A 25,810-nucleotide genomic window follows, 5' to 3' on the forward strand; every position below is an offset into this window, starting at 1 on the left:
GAGAGAGAGAGAGAGAGATTTCCAGAGTAGGTGATGGGGTAGGAAAGGGTGAGGCAGAATGCACATCATAAGAAAATGTCTAAACTACTACTGGGTCTGCTAACTGAGAGACGAAATTATGATTATAATAGGTTAAATTAGATTGGATTAAATCAAATTAAATTAAAGGCAGGTTAGCATTAACAGGGTAGAAATGTAATTAGATGAATGATGTACAATTACAGGCAAAGGTTCAAGACAACTTAGATGGTCATTTCATCGTACATAATTCATTTCAATGTACAAGAAGAAGAAGAAGAAGAAGAAGAAGAAGAAGAAGAAGAAGAAGAAGAAGAAGAAGAAGAAGAAGAAGAAGAAGAAGAAGAAGAAGAAAAAGAAGAAGAAGAAGAAGAAGAAGAAGAAGAAGAAGAAGAAGAAGAAGAAGAAGAAGAAGAAGAAGCAGTAGCAGCATAGAGGCAGTAATTATCAAAGGGACAGTAATGATGAAACAAGTAAACGAGGTATTAAAGGTAAAAATTACGATCTGGTAACATAATCTGCCAATGTGAAATATTTAATTTTTATATATTCAAAGTATAGTTAAATATGGTTCTATATAATCCTCTTATATCTTTTACATTTTGAGTTCCCTAAAGAATTATATAGGATCCTGTGGTCTGTAGAAAGACCGTGACTATTAAGGAACTATTACAGATTGGTAGACATGAAAAAGAGCCCCAGTTCATTCTGAATGAATAGCATAAATAATGGCATAACAAAAATAGACAAGAGATTATTTAAGTTTGTAATAATTGTATAAGCATTTGCAACATAGAATTATACAAATGAGAATAGAAAAGGGGAAAATTCATCAGTTGTAAGTATATATTCAAATTATTAGAACAAAGAAGAGATCCTTCGAAGTTTATTGACAAACACTGAAATGGACACATTTTTTACATAAGAATGTGAACTTTTGAATAATAAAAGTTATGTTTCATTTCATTTCATACATGTCACTTGGTACAAACATGACGTACTTCTTCACTAAAAAAGCATGAGTGCATGTTTTATTATAAAATGAAGTATTTTTCTTAAACCAGAGTGTACTTAGTGATTATGTATAATTCTAACTATGTACATGTCAAAGAGGCATTACAAGTACAAGCTAGGCAATCAATGTTTTATTGTCAAGAATGAATGAAACAAATGTTTTGTTTTGCACTGAATTAAAATTTTTCGTGAGGAAATGTTTTCATTTTTTTTCACAGCTTCTTGTATCTAACCACATAAGCTTCAGTTTTGTCAACCGAATAAGCAGTTTTCTTCTTTGCAATTACACAGGGACCTTGGGAGGAGTGTCATAGATTTGCCATCTTACAGTAATGCTGCAACAACAGTTTCATCTGCAGTGCCTCTGCATATACCTTACATTCTTTATGATCCAAGTTCTTTATTCAGTACATTAAAGTACCATAATGTACTTTATCAAGTATGTTATGATATTTAATCCATTTTTTTTATTTTGATTTATTTTGACAGTTGACAATTACAAACAATATTATACATTTCAAATGTTAGCACACATTTCATCTGTCTTTACATTCTGCGTTCAAATTCTGCCAAGGTTGACTTTGCCTTTCATCCTCTCAGGGTCGATAAATTAGGTACCAGTTGCATACTGGATCAATCTAATTGACTGGCCCCTTCCCCTAAAATTTCAGGCCTTGTGCCTAGAGTAGAAAAGAATATTATACATTTCAGCTTTTGAGGTCACATTGGCTATTAATTATAAAAGTGATATTATGCACTCAGTCAGCTTATAGTTACAACTTATTAAATTAAAATTTGCAAATTTAAATACTTAACCAGTTTTGACAAATTCTTGTTAATCTACAAAGTTGTGCACATTCATGATTCTCTACTGCATGGTTAAATTATTAAATGAATGGGTATTCACAGGAATAAAGTAGTAAAATTCAAATCGTTATTGATAGCAGCCACCCTTATGCTACCAATTTGATATCATTTTTGATAGAATTGGTACACTTTTATAGCATCCTCAGAAAGAAAGAAATTGGTTCTAGCAGATTAATTTTTGAAAAGTGGAAATGGATCCATTTGACAAAGTACACGAGGGCTTCCAAATATGAGTTTTAATTCTTTATTATTTTGAGATATTGATAGTTCAGGATCATAGTATAGTTTTAAAAAAACAACCTCTTACAAGCTTTTCATTACAGAAATTGCCAGTATCAACTAAAACTTGTACCCACTATGATGAATTAATAAGTTCTACATTAAAAGACTTAAAATTTCTGATTCTGTAAATTCTTTATCTTCCACACTGTATCAGCAAGATTTTGTTGCATTCAGTTTTAGAGTGAAAGTTTCAAAATGTTTAGCCTGTCCCTCAGCCATTTTTATTTGACTAAGATTAGAATTTTTAAACAGATCCAGGTTCATGGTAAATCACTTCAATTTCTTTTTATAATTTCCAAGAGATATTCAAAGTTGATATTCAATTCAAAGTTGTAGAAGAGTAAAACCTACATTTTTATATAATGTCTCTAATAAAAAATATGACCATTTTCTTCAACTTTTATAGATAAAAAATCACATTCATGGGGTAAAGATCCCCATCGGTCATGAATGACCATGGAATTGCACCTAGAAAGTTCCCCTCCAAGGTACAAGTCTGGGCAAGATTGTTTGTGAAAAACAAGCAGTCACCCATGCATACCAGCCTCTTCTCTCCATGCCATTGATGTTATCCAAAGGAAAGGAAAAGGCTGATATAGCTTCGTACCAGTGACATTGTAACTCATTTCAACAGCTGAGTGAACTGGAGCAATGTGAAATAAAGTGTCTTATTCAAGAACACAAAACACAGCTCCAAGTTCTTTATTCCAAGTTCTTTATTCAGTACATTAAAGTACCATAATATACTTTATCAAGTATGTAAGAAATGCCATTAAGCATGCTATTGATTCTGCCAGCTTGCCACTCAATGATAACTTTTAAATTAGTAAAATATTTAATGATGAAATGAATACCAAATATCATACTTTCATCCATTTAGAAATATAAAATGTCAGTAATGATAGCATGTGTTACAGCAGAATAAATTGTAAGGGACATTACTGTTTTTATAAATAAGCAGCCTTTATCATAACTGTTCGTGGAAACTGTACAGATTGGGCATGAGGTTTTTAGATTGCATTGAAGGATGTCTATATGCAGAACGCTTAGATGTACTGAAGAGTAGTATCTTCTGCATAGGAGACTATTGTTAAATGATAACAAGTACTACTCTGTAACCATCACTCTAACAAAACCAAGTTCTATAACTTAACCACTATTCAAGTCAATCGAAGTACTTTTACATAAGCATTATTCTAATGAGCCCCTGTACAGACCACTATGTAAGTGTGTTGTGCAGTTCCACTGATGTTTTCATCTTCATAAAATGTATCTGGAGAATATCAGCTTGTCAAGGCCCATTCTGGGAATTGAACTCAACATATCAAACAGACTAAGTACTTACTACTTGTACATAACTGCCACTTCTTACAGCAGTGAACATCTATTCTGTCATCTATTAAATGAAGATCTACTACTGAATCACTATTGGATTTCTTTATATTATTCTAATATCTTCACCTTGAAGTATTATTCATCAAAGCTAATATGTCTGTTTAATCATATACTAACCACCGTCATGCAACAGAAATTCTAAACATTAAATAATGTTTCTTGTTGTAACTGTTCATTGTAATGGCAGCCATTTGATTATCTAATTTTCCTGTTGCTGGACTGAAGTAGGTGAATGCACCAAAGATACAACTTAATACTTAAAACTTGTGATCTGTGGACGGTCATTTTATCAACTGTGGTACCAAAGAACCAACTGTGATCATAGAATAGATTGAACTAATTAGCAAAGGCCGTAAATGGTCTTTAGAGTTGTACTTGTTTGTCTGTCATCAAACAATCTAGTCTTTTGATAACTATTTACTCAAGTACAATGTAATCTTGAATATATATATGAACCCCACTTTTGACCCCACTTTTGCAGCTAAAAATCAGTAATACAGCAGTAAACTCATCTACTCCAGATCATGCTGACTGAGTTTAGCAGTAGCCCTCGAAATAAACTGAACAAAAATAAAGCACATGTGATCCACAAGAGTAGAACAAGATAGAATATGCAGTGGGAAGCAATGAATGTGAGAAGGTGAAGGAAAATGTCGATGTGGGTAGACAACAATTTTTATTTTTTGAATCATCCAACACCAATTGGTGACACTATGAGGTTCTTCCATGTTTTGCAATCTTGCATCCCATTCATCAGGACACTGCTGGGTAATCCAACAGCTTCCTCAATAATTTTCATGAGGGTTAGGCTTGGATGACCACATCTATGAGTGACATCAGAGGACCATAACAGAACTCTCACAGCAATTTCACTGTGTCTCATTACATGTCCAGCAAGAGCTAGACAATACTTTTTTATGACAATTGAAATCTTTGGAAGACACCCCTATAAGATCTTGTTAATTGTGTGCAACTGCAAAGAGATATTAAGAGTGATGCACAAGAAAAAGATGAAGTTGCTATTTAACTTCCTTGTCAGTGTTGATGTCAGGTCCATGAGTTTGAGCCATAAAGATGGATTGATTCCACAGTGACTTTGAAATCCCTGATTTTGGCAGATCAGTTGATTGAACTCCTCAAAAAACGAAAACTACAGTAATGTACACAGAGATGTGAAAGCTGAGGTCTTACACAATACAAGGAAAGGATGGGAAGTGTCTGTCTCAATTAAAGATGTGCTCAAAACTCAGTTTCTCATGACCCTTCTTGTCAATCTTTTCAACACCATTCTGTCTGCGATTTTATATGCAAGTGAGACATGTGACATAGGCTACTAATGAAAAGGAAGACTAGCAACTGACTTATGACACAGAAAGACATGGAAAGATCCATACTGGGAATATTGCAGGAGCATATCCAAAATGAATGGAGTGGTTTGAACAATTTGATCATGGAATATCAGAAGCGCAAGTTTTACTGGACTCATAGACAACAGGTGGACCTGTGCAGTTGTTGAGTGGTGTCTATGAGATCAAAAGAGCCTATTCAGAAGACCTCCAACATAATGGGAAAATGACAGAGTCAAGAAACCCAGGTCCAAATGGAATAGAAGAGGATATTCAAAGAAGAATGGAGGTACATTGTGAGCAGTAATATATAAGGGAATCTCTGATAGTTTGATCAACTGAATGATAAAGTGGTTTTCTTTTTGCACTCAAACATAATGCTATCCCCAGCAGTATTGAACTTGGTGTTCTAATATTTCTTTGCACTTCTTAAGTATTAATTAATTGCTTTGTTTCCAAATATGAATGAATTTATTTAAAGTGAACATATCAAAGTAATATAAACAAATTAAATAGTTATAATACCATAAACACAAATGAGTTTTAACTTACTTTGTTTTCTTTACAGGGAAAAATCTGTTAATAGATATTATTGTGTAACCAGAGCCATTTAATCTTTCATGATATTTTTGATAAAATACACTGCAAATATGTTTCAGTTAGTTTTGAAAATAACAAAAATTTCATGGGACTTAGTGAGTTCGAATCTTACCAAGCTCAACTTTGCTTTTCATCCAAAAGGATGATAGGCAATGTAACAATCGAATACTGGGGTCAATGTAATCATCAACTAACACCTCTTCTCAAATTTCCGGTATCATGCTATGTTAGAAACAGTTATTGAGCTGATATTTAGAACATCACTTAACAAAGGGTTCTTCTATAAAATCATGATGGAAGGTTTTAATTTCAATATGAATACTTTAAAATATGAAATTTTGTAACATAGAGGAACAAGAGGAAATCTCAGGCAAGTCAATATTGAAAGGGTTAATGGCATTTTTATAAAGCTTTGATACAGCAATGTAAATTCTGCTTAGAAATTCTGTTGAGAATTGCTTACGATAACTTTAAGGTTTCAATCTTTACACTGTTTGAAATATTAATTCTATTCAAGACAATGATTGATGTACTTTGGACATGAAACAATTTACCTAACACAGCATGACATCCACCTCTTATAAGTATTAACGGAAACATATTTTTATTGATGATGCTATTTTAACAATGATACATTTCAGTTAACAAAAGAGTGTAAACAATTTTAATTAAAGATGATTTTCAAATATATTATCAATAACCTATTTATATTTATCAAATTATAAGTATTGAATGTAAATATTTTAAAATTATAGTTCATTTCTGGCTGCAATAATACATCATAATACTTCAAAGCAGCAAAATATCAATAAATTCCTTGTGAGTAATCAAAGACTTTGGGTCACAGTCATAGAACCAAATAGTTAAGATATCCGTGTCTATCCTCCCCTACCAGTTCTCTTTCTCTAGATATGATTATTAAGAAGAAGAATTTCATTAAATCTCATTTTCCTCTCTTATCGTTATAGCAATAAATCACATGTGGTAGGAATAAACTTTCTTTTGAAACATGTCAGCCATTGAGACAAGGGTTAACACAGAGGTGCAGAAACAGCTTTTCATTTGCTCCTCTTATTCCTGTCTAAATTACTTTGATCATATTTACTTTAATATCAGAAAAATCATATTGATGAAGGTAATAAAAGAAAATATTCAATAAAATTGGTAATCAAAGGCAGTTAGTAGTGAAGAAATTAAAGCTGGCCGGAAAGAAAAAGCAAAAGAAAGAAAGAAAAGAAAAGAAATCTATTTCTTAGAATATCAATAATCATGATTTGAAAGTACTAGCCACTAGATGAAAGATGTTCATGGTATTAATTTTGCCTCAATTGCAAAGAAAATACTCAAGTTATTTATCACTTTCCCTTGTATAATGAGTAAGATGATTCTCTAGTAGATACATTTCTGGAAGAAGAAAGGCATGCAGAATGCTGTCCATTGACTTTCTTATATCCATTACCACATTATGGAGAAAGAGACCCAGAGACCCTGATAGTTTTTATTAATAGAAAAATAAATGTTTCTCAGTAAGAATAAAAGATTGTTGGAACATAAATAAAATGGGTATTTGTCACTCTTCCTTGTTTCACACTTCTTTTAATGCACACATATATATTCACACATATATACACATACATACACATACATTTACACATACATACACACATATATACACACAGTCTTCATCGGAGAAGGAAATTCAAACTGACATTTTACATCCATCAAATCTTGGGTGGTAAACTTAAACCCTTACCTGATTTAACACTACTACTTGTCTCTTAAGTGCTTTAACAGAGGGTCCACTCTGTTGCAAGCATTCAGGCTCAGGCGACTCCAGTCTGAGGACAGCTTCCTCCCTTCCTTCCACTAGTTTTGGAGGCCCTGAAGAAAGTCATGAGCACTACTTTTCTTCCTTGAACTAAAACAGAAAAAATAATAATTAAATACTCCCACCTTCATCAACTGAAAATATCCTCATTGTTTCATTTTACTTTGGTCTTTTGCTCACAATCATATCAATCTTAATGGAGTATCAAAAGTAAAAATAATCCTCATAGGACTTAAAATTAGGACCTTAAAATGCCAAAGTGTACACAACAAAGCTTTTAACTGTATTCTGAATCATCTCTATTGATTTATAGCTTAGACACAAGGGCACACCATTTAGAGAAAGCTGGATAATATATCAAACCTGTATGCAAGACTAGTACTTTACTTTGTTGATCCTTAGGCTGAAAGGTAAAAGTTGAATTGGGTAGGAGTTGATCTTGAATGGAAAGAGACACAATTCAATTAATTCACCAAGTAGTAGTAGTAGTAGTAGTAGTAGTGGTGGTGGTGGTGGTGGCAGCGATAGTAGCAGCAGTATTAACAGCAGCAACAGTAGTGGCAGTGGAAACAGTGGCAGCAGAAGGATCCCTAATAGAAGTTTAATATTTTAGTTTCAAAATGACAGTTTTAGTGTTCTGCAGTGAGGTATTTCAAGACATTCCATGTAATTTAACCTGGTGGCTTACAAACCATGTTTGACATGTAATTTTAAATGAAAGAAGAACTACATTAATGAAGAACTTTTTAATTAAGACTGCTATATTCATATGTGATATATTTTTTAGTATATTGTTTAATTTGTGAAATTGTATAAAAATAATTAACCTCACTTTTGCGAGGCATGGCATTCTGAGAATTAGTGAAAGCATCTGAGAATCTAGCGAGAATAAACCTATATACCAAAGCATTCAGAATAAACCTATATACCAAAGCATTCAGACTTCATCATTTGTCTGAGAATAACTTTTTCCCCATCCTTACAGCAAGCCCTAGAAGCCCCCCAAAAGGCTCATGGGCACTACTCTACGAAACTTATGCATTAGACATATCCATGGAAACTTTGAATTATAGTCTTACAGATTGGTATCCTTCCTAACACTAATCACTTAACCATAGAGGAAGATCAGTCAATGAGAGAGCTTCTATTCAGTTACACTCCTTGCTAGAAATAATTGCTAAATCTCTTTAGAATCACATCTTAGTGCTTTTAATAAAGAAGGGCTCATTAAATAATGTAATCCAGTACTGGAAAAATAAAGCAATTGTGGGTGGTCACTGCTTGAATACATTCATTCATAAGTCTCCTTCAATAAAGCTGATGAGTGATTAAACAGCATAGAAAATAAAAACCTTAAATAAGTAGTAACAGTCACTACATGAAACTCACAGTCAATTTCTTAGCATTTTTGTTGTCAGTTCAATGTAATTATTTACTAGAGCAATTTTATTCAACACCACAAAAATAGTTTCTCGACTCAGTAAAATGGTATTCTCTCCCTCAATGTCTCTCTGTTTATCAGACCCTCTCTCCCTTTCTCTTCTTTTAATTTCTGTTTCATACAGAGAAAGAGAAATACAAATATAGAGAGTAAGGAGTGTGACAAAGAGAGAGTAAAAGAAAGAGAGAAAGACCCTTTAATTTCAGTTTACCTTGTAACTACTTAAATATTGCATTCTGACAATTTTTTGTAATGAATGTAATTTAGTACCTTGATTTTTTTTTTTTTACTGTTTCTTACTGTGTTACAAATATAATAAAATAACAGATTTAATATAAAATGTAAGGTGCAGGTTGTGGCTATGTGGTAAGAAGCTTGCTTCCCAACCTCATGGTTCCAGGTTCAGTCCCACAGTGTGGCACCTTGGGCAAATGTCTACTACTATAGCCTTGGGCCGACCAAAGCCTTGTGTGTGGATTTGGCAGACGAAAGCCCGTCATACATGTGTGTGTGTGTGTGTGTGTGTTTGTGTGCTTGTCCCCCCACTGTCACTTAACAACAGGTGTTGGTGAGTTTACATCCCCATAACTTAGTGGTTCAGCAAAAGAGACCAATAGAATAAGTACTAAGCTTACACAGAATAAGACCTGGGGTCGATTAGCGTGACTAAAGGTGGTGCCCCAGCATGACTGCAGTCAAATGATTGAATGAATAAAAGAATAGGTACAAGACCAGGTGTAAGACAGATTGTAGATGATTTAATCAACCTCTGTTTCAGATGATTTCTCCACCCAGAAGGACTAAAAGCAAAGCTGACTTCAGCAAGATTTGAACTTAGAATGTTAAAAATCCGTAACGAAATGCTACCAAATATATTGCTCTCTCCTTTAGGGATTCTGCCAGTCTGTCATCTCTCAGTTAGTTTAATTTATTGAAAAAGTCCATGCTTTATTCTAAGAAGAGTAATGATATAAACTCTACAGCTGATATAGCTAAAAATATATAATAATAATAATAATAATAATAATAATAATCCTTTCTGCTGCAAGCACAAGGCCTGAAATTTTGAGGGAAGGGAATAGCAGATTACATCGACCCCAGTGTTTCACTGGTACTTAATTTATATACCACGAAAGGATAAAAGGCAAATTCAACCTCGGCAGAATTTGAACTCAGAACATAGCGACAGACAAAATAGTGCTAAGCATTTTGCCTCGTGTGCTAACAATTCTGCCAGATGGCCACCTTTATATATCATCATCATCATTATCATCATCATCATTTAACGTCCGTTTTCTACGCTGGCATGGGGTGGACGGTTTGACTGGGCTGACAAGCTGGAAGGCTGCACCAGACTTCAGTCTGATTTGGCATGGTTTTCTATGGCTAGATGCCCTTCCTAATGCCAACCACAGATACCTTTTACAAGAAGAATTAACACATAGTTAATTAGGCGCAGGAGTGGCTGTGTGGTAAGTAGCTTGCTTACCAACCACATGGTTCCGGGTTCAGTCCCACTGCGTGGCACCTTGGGCAAGTGTCTTCTACTATAGCCTCGGGCCAACCAAAGCCTTGAGTGGATTTGGTAGACAGAAACTCAATGAAACCCATCGTATATATGTATATATATATATATATATATATATATATATATATATATATATATATAGTCTTTGTATGTGGCAGATGTTCAGGTGCAATAAACACTGTAAACAAACAGGAAACAACTTCTATCTCATTCCAGGGAGAAAAACTAGAGGTAGTTGATAGCTTCCGCTATCTGGGTGACCAAGTTAGTAGTGGGGGTGGGTGCGCTGAAAGTGTAACTGCTAGAATAAGAATAGCCTGGGCAAAGTTTAGAGAGTTCTTACCTCTGCTGGCGACAAAGGGACTCTCACTCAGGGTAAAAGGCAGACTGTATGACGCATGTGTACGAACAGCCATGCTACATGGCAGTGAAACATGGGCTGTGACTGCTGAGGACATGCGTAAGCTCGCAAGGAATGAAGCCAGTATGCTCCGCTGGATGTGTAATGTAAATGTGCATACCCGTCAGAGTGTAAGTATCTTGAGAGAAAAGCTGAACATAAGAAGCGTTGGTAGTGGTGTGCAAGAGAGATGATTGCGCTGGTTTGGACATGTGGTGAGAATGAATGAGGATAGCTGCGTGAAAAAGTGCCACTCCCTAAAAGTTGAGGGAACCCGTGGAAGAGGTAGGCCCAGGAAGACCTGGGCTGAGGTGGTGAGGCAAGACCTTCGAACATTGGGCCTCACCGAGGCGATGACTACTGACCGAGACCTTTGGAAATGTGCTGTGCGTGAGAAGACCCGGCAAGCCAAGTGAGATCGTTGCCAGTGCCCCTGGACTGGCTCTTGTGCGGGTGGCACATAAAAGACACCATTTCGAGCGTGGCCGTTTTCGTGCGGGTGACACGTAAAAGCACCCACTACACTCTCTGAGTGGTTGGCGTTAGGAAGGGCATCCAGCTGTAGAAACTCTGCCAAATTAGATTGGAGCCTGGTGTAGCCATCCCGTTGCACCAGTCCTCAGTCAAATCGTCCAACCCATGCTAGCATGGAAAGCGGACGTTAAACGATGATGATGATGATGATGATGATATATATATATATATATATTATTAAAAAAATGGCAAAAAATCATATATTAATTAATATCGATTAATTACCAGGAAGCTAGCACATTTAAAGAATCAAAGAGATTCAGAAACAGTATCTGCAATCTCAGTCGAAACCGGTCCCTGTTTAATAATGTTCCTTTTCGTTTTTTTTTAAATGTCTTGCCTGCTTACGTTTTGGTATCACGCTATATTTCATGTTGAGAACAATTTAGGTCTTTTTAGACACAAGATGTGATCTATTTCTAGCACATTAAATGTCCACGTTAGTGGTCAATGTCATATATAAAAATGTACTTTAATCCCCTGAGATTGCAGATACTGTTTCTGAATCTCTTTGATTCTTTAAATGTGCTAGCTTCCTGGTAATTAATCGATATTAATTAATATATGATTTTTTGCCATTTTTTTAATAATATATTAACCCTTACCGAGTTCTCATACTGGATATATGCGACGCAGTAAATATTCTCTGCAGACATATTCCTGGAATTAGCGCGCCAAAATGAAGACTTTTGAATTTTACCATTAAGCTGTAATTAGCAGAGCCATATACACGTGCACCTATGGCGGTGGGCAACTTTGTATGGGGTTTTGATGATTATGGTTCCATTACAAATCAGGCTGAGAAATAGACAGTCGGTAAGATTGTTAAAATTCGAAACCGGTCCCTGTTTAATAATGTTCCTTTTCGTTTTTTTTAAACGTCTTGCCCGCTTACATTTTGGTATCACGCTATATTTCATGTTGAGAACAATTTAGGTCCTTTTAGACACAAGATGTGATCTATTTCTAGCACATTAAATGTCCACGTTAGTGGTCCATGTCATATATAAATATATATATATATATATATATATATATATATATATATATATATATATATATTTATATATATATATATGCATATATTTGTGTGTCTGTGTTTGTCCCTCCACCATCACTTGACAACCGATGGTGGTGTGTTTACATCACCGTAACTTAGTGGTTCAGCAAAAAGACACTGATAGAATAAGTATTAGGCTTAGAAAGAATAAGTCCTGGGGTCGATTTTCTCGACTAAAGGTGGTGCTCCAGCATGGCCGCAGTCAAACAACTGAAACAAGTAATAGAGTAAAAGAGTAAAGAGTATAATTGTTATTGTTGCTGTTGTTGTTGTTTAGCTCCAGGTTAATCTTGGTTGACTAGACCCACATTCAAGAATGTTCCTATCATGACCACCCATTGTTTCTGTATGTCAGCAACATTTTTTATTCACCTTTAATTCCTTAACATTGTAGTATATGATTTAAAAGAGATTTGGCTGCTATTTCTAGCAGGTTGGGACACTGCATCATGGTTTATTATTTAGCTTGTAGAGCTCTTGGTAGCTTTTATAACAGGAACTGAACACCAAAAACTCATAATGGCCTTGTGAAATCCCAGTGGTTCCAGGTTTGATTTTAATTGCATGACACCTTGAGCAAATGTAAATCCATGAAGGCTTCAATTCTGCTGAAGCCATGCAAATGAATCTGGGAAGATGAAAACTATGCATAGTCTCATATGATGGCTGTAATTGTTCTAGGGTATTAAACTTAGTTTGTCACTTAGTTTAACATCTTCCACTGGGTACCTTAAGTAGAACTCACATTTTGATCAAGTCTCCAGTCAGGGGTTATCCAAGACCTTCCTCCTTTTCATCTCTCACTAGTCTATTCCAAAGCCCAGTAGATAAAAACGTCAAGGTTGTTGCCAGTTCTTAAAATGACTAAGAAACACACACACATATACATATACTCTTACCTTGCATTAACTCAGCATACATGAATTACTTACAGATCTGATTATCTTCAATCCTGACATGACCACTTCATCACAATCTAGTACAACTTCTCACGTAGTCAGACTGTTGGTAACGAAACTGGCAACCTTACCAAACCTGTTTGATAAGGACAGTGTTTTTTGTTGGATACTTGGTGAAATGAAAATCAAAACCTGTCAAAGAGCAAACAGATGCATATATATATATATATATATATAGTTCAAAAAAACAATAACAAAAAAGCAAAAAAACAACAAAGTGAGGACGTGATATGGATAGTATTATTGGACGCTCAGGGTGTACATGCACATGAATATGTGTGCAAATTTGATTTTGGTACGATGTGATAGTTTTTGGCAAATGGAAGTGTTTTGGTTTATGTTTGGCTTATGTTCTGGTGTGTTTCTGTTTATGTGTGTATGTGTGTTAAAAAACCAGTAAGAGGGAATTATAAATAAACAGATAAATAAAAGAATCGGATATAAGTAGAAGCTTTTAAATGAAGTATTATGTTACCATCACTGGGGGCTAGTACAATTTGTCACTTCAGTCATTTATGTGTTTGTGTGTGTGTGTGTGTGTGTGTGTGTGTGTGTGTGCGTGTGAGTTTTTGTGTGAATGAGTGTGTTTATGTGGGTGGAACTGTTTATGTGTGTGATGTGAGTGTAAGTGTGGGTGTTCAGATGTGATTTTAAAATGTATGTGTGGATTTGTTGAACTACTTATTTGCATGAGTATGTATCATTTATTGCATGTATAATTTGTGTGTGCTAGATGTGTGTGCAATATATTCATTTGTTAATGTATTTGCATAAATGCATACATGTGTGTGTTTTCTATTGGCGAGTAAACGCAGTCAGTTTTATAGTTATTGCTAGTTCTGATGTATATGTGTATATATGTATGTGAGAGAGAGTATGTGTGTGTTTATGTCTGTGCAGGTTTGTGATAAGTGGAACACTATATTGTTAATTTGTGTGATTTTGTTTCAGTTAGCTTGAGCTAACTAGTGTGTGTGTGTGTGAATATCTATGTATGTGAAGTTATACCAGATATCAAATTGCTATTTGGATGTGTGCATTATCATAGATATATATGCGTTTTTGCATCTGTGCAGGTATTTCATTAGTGTGATTCCATTTTGTTAATCTGTGTGAGATTTTTTGAGTAAGCCTGGCTTTACTAGTGTGAGTGTGTGTGAATATGCATACATGTGATGATATACTGGACATCTGATCGATATGTGGATGGGTATGCTTCTATAGATATATGTGCATGTATAAGTGGGTATTATTCATGTATATGGGTGCACCCAGAAGTTACACTGAGTGTGTATATATGTGCAGTTTCTAGTAGTAGTAGTTACCTCAGAGATAGTACTAAAATTTGTTGACAAGATGAATACATTTAACCCTGGGTTTATTCTCACTTAGCCTGAACCAGTCAGCCACCTTAGATGTATAAACCTCCAAGTGGATTTCAGTGTGCTTTTTGGTAATAAGGATTATTCTATCAAGAATTATTTTAGTGATAAAGCTGATGTTGGACTTGGGTGGATTAATCTGTCAATCAAAGGCACTGCAGTAAATGTCCTGTTTGTATTCCATTTGTGAAAGGTAGGTTTCACAGGGGCTCACACATACACACACACACAGACATGCGTGCGTGCTCACACATGCATATACACCAGAACCTGAGTCAAACATAAACTAAAACAAGTCCATCAGCCAAAGCTACATCATACCAAAGTTAAACTAGCATATGCACTCACATAAATGCACACACATGCACACATTCACACACCAACTATTATATCTGCTGCCCAACATATCTAACTGCCCACTCTGTATTTGGAACTTGTACGCACAGGCACATAACATGTCCCATGAAGATCTGAGTCAAGTGGTTATTTATGCACTTCAGCCCTGAAACAGATTAGCTCTTCATAGAGTCCTTTGCTACAAATAAACAAACACATCCTAACCTGAACTGTGGTCTTCTCAGCTCCACACCAAGCACTTGTCATGTGTGTGTGCTTGTGTGTGCACATGTGCATATGTCTATGTGTGTGAGTGCACACGTGTGTGTATGTGTGTGCTTGTGTGTGCACATGTGCATATGTCTATGTGTGTAAGTGTGCATGTGTGTGTGCTTGTGTGTGTGTATGTGTGTGTATGTGTGTGTGCGTGTGTGTGTGTGCTCTCTCGTTTTGGTACTTCAACAAACAAAGAAGCTTGTGCTGCCTCTTTCACAAGACTCAGATTGACATAGGTCAGACATGTCTGTCACATGCCTGAATATCACAATCCAAAGTAGTTTTTCTATTGAGAATCCCTCCAGGAAAACTGTTTTGGCCAAAAGAAGAGATTCAGGTAACCCATCAAAAAATCTCTAAAAGACATCAAGACTGTGGTTGATGAATGAAGTTTGTTAGCTCAGTCTGTTTTACTCTGGTAACCCAAATCTCTGAAAGCAGTAAGCTGTTTCTAAGAATCATTCATGCTTCCAAGCTATCATTAGCAGTATACTTAGTAACTACATCTACTCATATGTTTTTTTAACATGTGGGAGAGAATTCTCACTGAGATAGCCCACATCAGCCACTTCAAGACCCATCAGACCAAATGTTCAAGGCAATCCTGATTCTTGGTTATCCTCAAGAATGAGGGATGAACAAGAAAAAGAAGAGAGTGAGAGAGAGAGCGAGACAGAAAGACAGACAGGCAGAGAGACGGACAGAGTGAAGGTTGCATCTGACCCTATGTATTACGGATGTATGTGTATTTTATATAAAGTGTAGCTGCTAAGGAAAAAAAAAATCAGAGAATCAAAGACTAAATAATCAGTATGAATCTAAAGCAGGTCTTTTAATTGGAACTTTGGTATTTTATATACTATGCTATGGTCAAAAATCAAATCTTGATACAAGCAAGTTCATATATTTTGGAATATAATCTTTTAACTCATGAGTGAATCAGACTTCAGGCTTTTAGTAGCGTTTGGTATATTAAACCTTTTATGATAGATAATTCCAGTTCTCTAACTCCAAGAAGGATGACTCAACTCATTTGCTTGAGATTGTGTAATGTGTATTATTTGCATACATGTAAATAATGATATATTTGTATTTAAACACAACCATGCCAATGAATAATGAGAAACTCATATACATATGTGCCTAAAATCAGCATGAGTTATGTCATATTGATAATATTTAGTCACCACAATACTTAGATATACTATTTCTAATATTTAGAAATTGTATTCATAATATAATTCAATATACTAAATTATACTACCTTGTTTAAAACATAGTGTTGTTTGGAATGAATTTAAGTGTCTGCTTGAAATTTTCTGGACAAATGGCAATGGTATTGCAACAATGGTATTGGAACAACTGCAATCTCTATGTAAAGAATGTTGCAGTAGTTACAAGTACATAAAAAGGTGGTTTGATTATTTCTCCTGTTTTCACTGTGTTAGGAAGGGCATCCAGCTGTAGAAACTCTGTCAAATCAGATTGGAGCCTGGTGTAGCCATCTGGTTTCACCAGTCCTCAGTCAAATCGTCCAACCCATGCTAGCATGGAAAGTGGACGTTAAACGATGATGATGATGATGATGATGTTATTAGCATATTGTCATTATCTTCATCAGCGTCATCTTCATCGTGGTCCTTGTGATCATCATTGTCATCTTTATTATCATTGTTGTCATCGTCCCTCCTCCACTACCACCACACCACAACTACCATCATCACCACCACCACTATCATTCATCATCATCATTATCATAATCAGCAGCAGCAACAGCAGCAATATTATTGCTTTTATGTCTACTCCGTTCTAGTACGGCTGGACAAAACTTCTTACTTGTTTTGTGAGTAAGGTACATTTCTCCTGGCCATTGATTGTTAAACTGCTATGGAACATTTTATTTATGTGATACTTGAGACCGCTACTGAAATGGAATAATCACTACCAATGATATCCATAAACTCTTCTTGTTACCAATACTCACTTTCTTCCAAGCAAAGTAATATTTTCTCTTGTCTGCTGAACAACAGACAGCTTAACACTGTACAATTCATGCAAGCACAAAAAAGTGGACACTAAAACGATGATGACAATGCTATACATATATGTGTGTATGTATATGTGTGTATGTGTGTGTGTGTGCTTGTGCATGTGCATGTGTATATCATCATCGTTTAACATCCGTTTTCCATGCTGGCATGGGTCGGATGGTTTGACTGAGGACTGGTGAGCCAGAAGGCTGCACTAGGCTGAATCTGATCCAGCAAAGTTTCAACAGCTTGAGCCAATCGGTGGCCCTGGCAATGATCATGCTCAGATTTGCTTTTAATGTTTCACTGGCACGAGTGCTAATCAGGTGGTACTGTCATCGGCTATGTCAGCGGTTTTGATTTGATTTCACTTGCCTCAATAGGTCTTTGCAAACAAAGTTTGTCTAATGGATGACATATATATATATATATATATATAATATAATAAATGTGAATGTCAGTGAGTCAGTGTGTCGCACATTTTCAACTTTACTCCTAGAGGCCGTAACCCAACATATCATACCATTTTGAAATCAGGCCGACTTCGTGAGTAAATTAAAAACATTCTGAGCTAAATCTTGACCCACAATCCTGAAATTTTGAATTCCCAAGTTTTCATTATTGCAGTTGTTTTTGGTGAATTTTCTATGTGCCCTTCTGAGACAAATTTTTTTGTACGATAACAATTTTTATAATCTAAAGGCCAGCTCCGTGAATAGATTAAAAATATTCTGGGCCAAATCCAGACCCTCAATCATGAGATTTTGGATTCCCACGTTTTCATTACTGTGACTGTTTATGGTAATTTTTTTACATGATATTTTGTAACAAATTTTTTTGTATGATAACAATTTTGTAAAATCCATAATATTATCCTGTATTTCATTTTCCCAAATTACTTCATTTTTTTAGAAAGCTACCATTCGTTAAATTATACAAATTTCACATTTGATATTTCTGAGGAGCAGAAGAGTTATCTATAAATGCTTATCAATATAGCATTCCATTCTTCTATATTATCTAAGTCTATGAACTTTATTTGAAATAAAGGATAATATAATGGATTTTGCACATAACTATTATGGGTTATTACAGAAGACCTATCAAGGAAGCATATATAGATTTAATGACTCTCATACTAAAGTATACTTACCAAAATCAAAAGCAGTAATTTTTAAATTTATATTTCAAACAAACACCATTTTATCTTATTACTTCATATTTTTAGAAAACTACCATTTGATAAATTATACAAAATTCAAAGTTTATATCTCTGAAGAGCAGAAGAGCTGTCTATAAATGCTTATCAATATAGGATTCCATTATAGGGATGACACTTCTGTGAAACAATCTTAAGATGCTTTGAAAGCTTAATTCAAAACATTTAAACTGTCATATTTATTATTATTATATCATCATCATCATCATCATCATCATCGTTTAACGTCCGCTTTCCATGCTAGCATGGGTTTGACGATTTGACTGAGGACTGGTGAAACCGGATGGCAACACCAGGCTCCAATCTAATTTGGCAGAGTTTCTACAGCTGGATGCCCTTCCTAACGCCAACCACTCAGAGAGTGTAGTGGGTGCTTTTACGTGTCACCCGCACGAAAACGGCCACGCTCGAAATGGTGTCTTTTATGTGCCACCCGCACAAGCCAGTCCAGGGGCACTGGCAACGATCTCGCTCGAAAATCCTACGGGAGCCAGTCAGGCGGTACTGGCAACGGCCACGCTCAAAATGGTGCATCTCATGTGCCACCCGCACAAGAGCCAGTCCAGGGACACTGGCAACGATCTTACTTGGCTTGCCGGGTCTTCTTACGCACAGCACATTTCCAAAGGTCTCGGTCAGTAGTCATTGCCTCGGTGAGGCCCAATGTACGAAGGTCTTGCCTCACCACCTCAGCCCAGGTCTTCCTGGGCCTACCTCTTCCACGGGTTCCCTCAACTGTTAGGGTGTTGCACTTTTTCACGCAGCTATCCTCATCCATTCTCACCACATGTCCAAACCAGTGCAATCGTCTCTCTTGCACACCACAACTGATGCTTCTAATGTTCAGCTTTTCTCTCAAGATACTTACACTCTGACGGGTATTCACATTGACATTACACATCCAACGGAGCATACTGGCTTCATTCCTTGCGAGCTTACGTATGTCCTCAGCAGTTACAGCCCATGTTTCACTGCCATGTAGCATGGCTGTTTGTACGCATGCGTCATACAGTCTGCCTTTTACTCTGAGTGAGAGTCCCTTTGTCGCCAGCAAGGGTAAGAGCTCTCTAAACTTTGCCCAGGCTAATACTTATACATATTTACATATCATCATCATCATCATCATCGTTTAACGTCCACTTTCCATGCTAGCATGGGTTGGACGATTTGACTGAGGACTGGTGAAACCGGATGGCAACACCAGGCTCCAGTCTGATTTGGCAGAGTTTCTACAGCTGGATGCCCTTCCTAACGCCAACCACTCAGAGAGTGTAGTGGGTGCTTTTACGTGTCACCCGCACGAAAACGGCCACGCTCGAAATGGTGTCTTTTATGTGCCACCCGCACAAGCCAGTCCAGGGGCACTGGCAACGATCTCACTCGAAAATCCTACGGGAGCCAGTCAGGCGGTACTGGCAACGGCCACGCTCAAAATGGTGCATCTCATGTGCCACCCGCACAAGAGCCAGTCCAGGGGCACTGGTAACGATCTTACTTGGCTTGCCGGGTCTTCTCACGCACAGCACATTTCCAAAGGTCTCGGTCAGTAGTCATCGCCTCGGTGAGGCCCAATGTACGAAGGTCTTGCCTCACCACCTCAGCCCAGGTCTTTCTGAGCCTACCTCTTCCGCGGGTTCCCTCAACTGTTAGGGTATGGCACTTTTTCACGCAGCTATCCTCATCCATTCTCACCACATGTCCATACCAGCGCAATCGTCTCTCTTGCATGCCACAACTGATGCTTCTAATGTTCAGCTTTTCTCTCAAGATACTTACACTCTGACGGGTATTCACATTGACATTACACATCCAACGGAGCATACTGGCTTCATTCCTTGCGAGCTTATGTATGTCCTCAGCAGTTACAGCCCATGTTTCACTGCCATGTAGCATAGTTGTTCGTACGCATGCGTCATACAGTCTGCCTTTTACTCTGAGTGAGAGTCCCTTTGTCGCCAGCAGGGGTAAGAGCTCTCTAAACTTTGCCCAGGCTATTCTTATTCTAGCAGTTACACTTTCAGCGCACCCACCCCCACTACTAACTTGGTCGCCCAGATAGCGGAAGCTATCGACTACCTCTAGTTTTTCACCCTGGAATGAGATAGAAGTTGTTTCCTGTTTGTTTACAGTCTTTATTGCACCTGAACATCTGCCACAAACAAAAACTAACTTGCTAGTTAACCTGCCTTTGATGTTGCTGCACCTCTTATGTGTCCATAGCTTGCACCGGGTACATCTTATAGAGTTACTACCTACTCCTTTTCTACATACTGAGCAGGGCCATCTACCTGAAGGGGTTTGTGTTTTATCTACCTTCCTTCTTATTAGGATTTTGGTTTTAGATATATTTATATATATTTATATTTTTAATATAACAATTATTTTACACTCGTATTTATCTTTCTGAAGAATTTTCTAATATTGATTTCCTGATACCAATAATAATATATTATAAAATATATATAATTGCTTGTATTAAATACATAAATATTTTAATAGTATTAACACTTTGATACAATAGAGCACTCAATATAAATTCAGTATATAATATGTACATGTGTGTTTGTGTATATATATATATATATATATATATATATATATATATATATATATATATATATATTATATATATATATATTTTATTTAATTGAATGTGACGCATCCATTTCCAAGTAAATATATATATACATACATGCATATATGTATACATTCTTGTACTGATTTCAACAATTTGTTTGCGACCAGTGACATCAATTCTAAATGAATTATAATCTAGGTAGTTTAATTATTTTGTTTTGTCAAGATTAAACTATTTGCTGACAAAAATCTGTTATAGTTAAGCTCTACAAAGAATCTCTGTCCTTGGAACTGTAAAATATCATTGCTTAATTCATCTTCCTGCTCCTCATGTAATATGCAAATTTACACCTAATGTTCTAGTAAAATCTTTTAAGATAATGTATTGCTTATCAGTTCTTATTTTTATGAAGAAATCCTCTGTGAAAAAATGTTAATACAGCTGTCATTCTCTTTGAAATTATGTTAATCATATGAACTGTTGTCAGCTTATTTCAATGAAAAAGAAAAAGGTTTAACTCGTATTTCCAGTTTTTTCTCTGTGTGTGTGTGTGTGTGTGTGTGTGTGTGTGTGTGTGTGTGTGTGTGTGTGTGTGTGTGTGTGTGTGTGTGTGTTTGTATGTGTGTTTGTGTGTGTGTGTGCATGTGTGTGTGTGCATGTGTGTGTGTGTGTGTGTTTGTATGTGTGTTTGTGTGTGTGTGCATGTGTGTATGTGTGTGTGTGTGTGTGTGTGTGTGTGTGTGTGTGTGTGTGTGTGTGTGAATAGATTAAATTGTTTGTTGTGGAATAACAAAGTATGAGTTGGCCCATGTTGACTGTAGGGTGATACAAATTTTTGTAAGTTAGAATTTTAGATCTTTGCCAAATACAATATTAAAGGGGGACTGTTCACAAAGTTGTCTAACAAACAGCAACATATCTTATCTGCCCTTAATCTATATGGCTTGCATTGTAACGTGTTTGTGCCAAATTGAATTCAAACTGTCATTTACATCAACAGATATCTATTGAATTAGGATTTCATGAAAATCAATTTGAAAATAAGTTTCTTGATGATGTTTCTTCAAGTTGCATGAAATTTGAGTAAAGAAAGTTACAATGTGAAAGTTTAGAAAATCAAATTTATTAGGAAAATAACTCGTATTTTGGCATATAGAATCTAATAAATGATTTAGCAGATCATTAGAATCTATAATTAATTTAGAGTTGTTCTAGTCAAGTAAAATGAAGGATATAATGTTGTTTGGTGTAGATATTATATGGGTAGTATTTGTTAGCATTAGCTATTGTTTGTCAGAGGTAGGCTTCTGTAATTGTTTGTTAGTAGTGGGTAGATTCAGCAATTGATAGTGGCAGATAGTTACAACAATTCTAAAGAGGGTGGAGTACACAGATACAGTGATTGTTAGAAATGAATAAATATAATAATTATTGGTGATGTTGTTTAACCCCAGGTCTGCATTGATAGGGAGGCATTCCAACGATGACCATCCTACCTTTTTCTATATTAAAAACCTTACTGTTCACTGTAATTTTTCATTCCTTTAAAGGCAGTAGGTGTGATTTAAGAAGTTTCTGACAACTCTTTCTAGCTCTTAGAAACTCCTGCAAGTAATAGGCAAGAATAGCTTCAGTCACCTATACCATTTTACTTTGGAAGAAAGTTTAAGCTCTTGCTCTTTCAAAGATTTCGATTTTGGTTTTGTAGCTGAGCCCACAGTGAAGCCACTATGTGTGGTACATAAAGGGCTTAAAGACATAAAGGGAGGGGAAGCTAATTTGCCATCAAGGATGTCCAGAGAGATGTTCAAAATACTTCATCCAGGTGTCCTACCACATGACTGGCATAACAGTATTATTTTGAACTATTACAGAGGCGAAGGAGATACCTTGCGGAGAGGAAATTATCGAAGAACAAACTACTGGATCAAATAATGAAGGTCAGAGAGGGAGCCACAATATAACTGATCTCTGATAGAGTAAACTTAGATGAAATGCAGTTTGGCGTCATGCTTCATAGAGATGCTATGGATGCAATTTTCTTGATGAGGCAATAGGAGGAGAAATATTTAGCTAAGAGTAAACTACTATTCCTGACATGGCATCTATTGGCCTTTGACAGGGTGCCATTCAATGATTTGGTGGTCACTAAGGAAAGCAGGTGTAGATGAATGGTTTGTGAGGGCTGTATAAGCTATTTGTAAAGATACAGCAAGAAAAGTAAGAATCAACGGTTATTTCAGTGAGGAAATTAGCATGAAGATAGGGAGTTTATCAGGGATCAATCCTCAGCCCTTTCCTATTCATTGTAGTTCTGCAGTTCATCACAGAGTAGTTTAAGATTGGCTGACCAAAGGAACTTCTATAAGCTGATAATTGAATTTCTTATAATTGAATCTATGTAGAATTAAAGAGGAAATTCTAGACATGGATGCTATACCTAGAAATCAGAGGCCTCAAGGTAGACATAGCAAATGTTAAGGCTTTAATAAGCAGGAAAGAAGACAGAAGCCCAGCACCATAACTGAATATGAGTTCTTTCTCTGAAGAAGAAGTTGGTTTCTAACAAAGAGACAAAGCTCCATCACTGGAATGTAGATAAGAAAAGCAATGTCACATTTTAAACTTGAGAAAAGTCTTGCACATTTTTACTGTTCTACTTACAGATTGTATCTATAATGTGTGAGTTAGCTGGTTGATTTCTTTTTCTGCAAACCCTAACTTTTCCAGATTGTCACTTAGGCATTTACTCACAAAACCAAGTGCAACAATCATTATTGGTATAAATGAGAATTTATAATCTGGATATAGAAGCTCTATAAATGTGTGTGTGTGTATGCAGTTTCTGTTTATTAGTTTCACTCTAAAAGTATTGGTCAGCATGAGACTATCTACTAGAAACTTGTCCAAGGTAGGTTTCACACAACAGGATAGAACATGAAACAGATTTTGTATCTTCCTAGCCATAAGAGAAATGGCAGACTAGAATAGGTTTCTCTTTTTTGTTTTTGTTTGTATTTGTTAGTGGAGCCCATAACCAATTTCATTCTTGGAGTAACGTTAGAACCATTCTTCTTATGTAGTGTCTTGTAGAAACCACATAATTTAAATAAGTATATTACTTACATTCAACAACAATCGCCTAATGAAACACTTGTATATTATATATTCTCCTTTACTCTCCTACTTGTAGCTGTAGTTCTTCATCTACTAGTAGTGCCTGCTTACAGCTTTGAAGACAAGGCCTTTTGAAAGTTAATTACTTAAGCCATGGATATAATGCAATACTTGTGATCTAATATGAAATTTTAAACCTTCAACAGGCTGTCCAACATCCTGCCAACTCAGCAAGATGTGAGTGATGTTGGTTTTTAGTGTTATTACATATTACTAAATTGGCAGACCTCCTCACCAAAACATAGCAATAAAGGAAAGATCTTCATAGATATAGAAGTGAATGTTTAATAGAAGAAGTTAACATTAGTATCAGACAGGGAATAGGATTTAAAGAACAAGCAAGAATAAAGTATTATGTTATCTGAATAGAAGTGTATGGTGTTGGTAGCAGGGTGATATTGTTCTCGATATAGTTAAATTCCAATGACATGTACTTCACAAGATCAATGCTGAAGCTTCACATCTCATAGATTATAGCATCTAGTTTCACAAACAGGATTTAATTCATCACTGTAAGTTATGAAACCTGATATTCAGCCACTAAGCCCCTTTGTTTTGTCAATCCTTGAGCATTTAATACAAGATTACAAACCTGAGTCTCTATAGGCATGCTATAATCAAACAACATGAAATATATAGAAATGTTTGAAAGGTATTGTCAGAATTATAGATTATACTAGAGATTTCTAAAAGGCTAAATCCAGCATATTTGAAAGTAGATCATAATGAAAACAGAACTTGCCATACACTTATATTTTGTAACCTTTTAAAAGATATTGTTATTTGATAAAGATGTAGTAGCTATTCTGGTAAATAACTATTATAACATGTTAAACAAGAAAATTTACTAATATAGTTTTGTTCTTGTTGACATTTTAATTTGGGATCTTATTTACATGTTGGATATATACGCAGAGAGAAGGAAGTAATGATAAAATAGTTTCTATGCAGTATGTGTATATCTTTGAATCTACCTCAACAAAAGGGTAAAAATATAGATGTGTAAAAGATAGTGAGAGCAAGTGAGAAAAAGAGAGAAATAGAGAGTGTTTGTGTGGGCGTGTGTGTAAAACAAAGAGAGAGAGAGACAGAGACAGAGGGAGGAAGGGAGTGCGTGAGAGAGAAGGAGAAAATTTCAGAAAGTGAACTTTTAAGTGTTTCTTACCAAGTATTTTTATCATTTCCCTCATTTTCAAAAATTCTTTTCCTCCCCATATCATGTAGGTGAGCAATACCATAAATAGTTAACTGTTCTTTTCAATGACATAATGCAGCCCTGATAATAAAATATGAATAGTTAACCTTCGCACCTAAATTGGCAGCTGTCAATTGTTTTGCTATATTTGCTTTATCCCAAGTTAGCCCTGATCAAGCAGGTGCCTTATAACTGGTTTTACTTGTGACTGTATGTATTCAGACGTAGTAAATGATGATCATAAAGTCCTTTTAGCTCACACAAATGTGTGTGTGTGGGGGGGGGCATTTTTAGGATAATGAATACTAAATCATATTTCAAGAGTAATATTTTTCTAAATACACA

At 35.8% G+C, this 25,810-nt stretch overlaps 1 long non-coding RNA gene across 1 annotated transcript; it reads right to left on the reverse strand.

Annotated features, from left to right (window-relative positions):
• Nucleotides 1-898: 898 nt before the first annotated feature.
• On the reverse strand, nt 899-25,734 carry LOC149137527 (uncharacterized). Its single transcript, XR_016241387.1, has 4 exons — nt 25,436-25,734; nt 13,246-13,404; nt 7,276-7,440; nt 899-1,712 (listed from the first exon to the last, which is right to left on the reverse strand). It is a non-coding gene; the product is annotated as an uncharacterized LOC149137527 (long non-coding RNA).
• Between the last annotated feature and the right edge of the window lie 76 nt (nt 25,735-25,810).

This window comes from Octopus bimaculoides, chromosome 1 (assembly GCF_046866305.1).
Source record: "Octopus bimaculoides isolate indiv1 chromosome 1, ASM4686630v1, whole genome shotgun sequence".
NCBI classification, from domain to species: Eukaryota; Metazoa; Mollusca; class Cephalopoda; order Octopoda; family Octopodidae; genus Octopus; species Octopus bimaculoides.